This window comes from Scomber scombrus, chromosome 6, assembly GCF_963691925.1.
Source record: "Scomber scombrus chromosome 6, fScoSco1.1, whole genome shotgun sequence".
NCBI lineage: Eukaryota > Metazoa > Chordata > Actinopteri > Scombriformes > Scombridae > Scomber > Scomber scombrus.
This window is the reverse complement of record NC_084975.1, coordinates 236,100-238,599: the sequence shown is the minus strand read 5'-3', so window position 1 is coordinate 238,599 and position 2,500 is coordinate 236,100.

Below are 2,500 nucleotides of genomic sequence, written 5' to 3'. Positions count from 1 at the left end.
CAAGGATCCTGCAGAGGGTGTAGAGCTGGTCCACAGTTCCACGACCCGGACGAAAACCACATTGCTCCTCCTGGATCCGAGGTTCGACTATCCGACGGACCCTCCTCTCCAGTACCCCTGAATAGACCTTACCAGGGAGGCTGAGGAGTGTGATCCCCCTATAGTTGGAACACACCCTCCGGTCCCCCTTCTTAAGAAGAGGGACCACCACCCCAGTCTGCCAATCCAGAGGCACTGCCCCCGATGTCCACGCGATGTTGCAGAGTCGTGTCAACCATGATAGCCCCACAACATCCAGGGCCTTGAGGAACTCCGGGCGGATCTCATCCACCCCCGGGGCCCTGCCACCGAGGAGCTTCTTGACCACCTCGGCGACCTCAGCCCCAGAGATAGGAGAGCCCACACCCGGGTCCCCAGGCCCTGCTTCCTTACCGGAAGACGTGTCGGTGGGATTGAGGAGGTCTTCGAAGTGTTCCTTCCACCGATCCACGACGTTCCGAGTCGAGGTCAGCAGGGCACCGTCACCCCCGTACACAGTGTTGACGGTGCACTGCTTCCCCCTCCTGAGACGCCGGATGGTGGTCCAGAACCTCTTCGAAGCTGTCCGGAAGTCGTTCTCCATGGCCTCACCGAACTCCTCCCATGTCCGGGTTCTTGCCTCAGCGACCGCCACAGCCGCCCCCCGCTTGGCCTGTCGGTACCTGCCTGCTGCCTCCGGAGTCCCACAGGCCAAAAAGGCCCTATAGGACTCCTTCTTCAGCGTGACGGCATCCCTCACCGCCGGTGTCCACTAGCGGGTTCGGGTATATATTAATATATATATATATATGTTATAGTGTAAGGACCTGAGGCAGATACAGGTTCAGGGACACGATGAATAAACGTGTAAATGTTCTTTTCATCTTTTTATTCAACAAAAGAGAGAAAATCAAAGATTTAGACGTAGAATCTGAATTCGTCTCCTTCCTCTGAGGGTTTCAGAGGTTTGTAAATGTGACCAATTAGACGAAGGGATGAGAAGCTGTCAGAGCATCTGAAGGGAGGAAGAGGAAGAGGAAGAGGAAGAGGAAGAGGCTGAGCTTTGACAGGATGAATAGATGGAGGAGTTCACGCCTCTCAGCACACAACGATCTGTTGGCTTCAGGATGAAGAGCGATGAAGAGGAAGATACTCTGAATATTTCTGACACCATCGAGACCGTCAACTCTTCATCACCTCGCTCTTCATCACCTCGCTTCAGCTTCACTGTTTATATCAGACGTGTTTAAACTTTAACTATTAAACAATAAAAACTAAACTCTTAATGTGAAAGTCTGATTGTGAGTCTGCTCCATGATCAGTTGATACTGGCTCACCTTCATCATCATCATCATCATCACCTTCATCACCACAGATAGACTCTCCTCCTCCTTTAATATATATATAAACATATATAAACATATTTATATATGTTTTGAATGTTTTGAACATTTTCCTAATATTTAATCAACATTTGAAACTTTTTTTTCAGAGTGAAGAAGATGATACACAGAGCGTCACAGCTTCATCTGTCACAGTGAGTTCACACACACACACGCACACACACACACACACACACACACACACACACACACACACACACACACACACACACACACACAGCTAAACACACACACACACACACACACACACACACAGTCTGATGGACAGCGCCCTGTGTGAGGTGGAGGTGTATAATTAAAGTTTCAGGTAAACAGTGAACTCTGCAGGACTCTGATTAAACACGCGTCCTGCTTCCAAGGTGAGAAAGATGAGGAAGGTTCAGCAAGCTGACACAGAGTTACCCTCCTGCCCCCCCCCCCCCCCTCCAGTCTCTGTTTCACAGGGTGCAGCTGGACCCTCTGGAGAAGGCCTGGTGGAAGAGCTCTGCCCTGGGCAACATGGTGGCTCAGCGCCGGCTGTTGGCTCAGGATCCCAGCCTGGTGCTGAAGAAGGTACCTGCTGATCCCTGAGACATCTGACTGGATGTCTCAGGGTTATCAGACAGTAGGATGGTGAGGGATGGTGGTTATCAGGCAGTAGGATGGTGGTTATCAGACAGTAGGATGGTGAGGGATGGTGGTTATCAGACAGTAGGATGGTGAGGGATGGTGGTTATCAGACAGTAGGATGGTGAGGGATGGTGGTTATCAGACAGTAGGATGGTGGTTATCAGACAGTAGGATGGTGAGGGATGGTGGTTATCAGACAGTAGGATGGTGAGGGATGGTGGTTATCAGACAGTAGGATGGTGAGGGATGGTGGTTATCAGACAGTAGGATGGTGGTTATCAGACAGTAGGATGGTGGTTATCAGACAGTAGGATGGTGAGGGATGGTAGTTATCAGACAGCAGGATGGTGAGGGATGGTGGTTATCAGACAGTAGGATGGTGAGGGATGGTAGTTATCAGACAGCAGGATGGTGAGGGATGGTGGTTATCAGACAGTAGGATGGTGAGGGATGGTAGTTATCAGACAGCA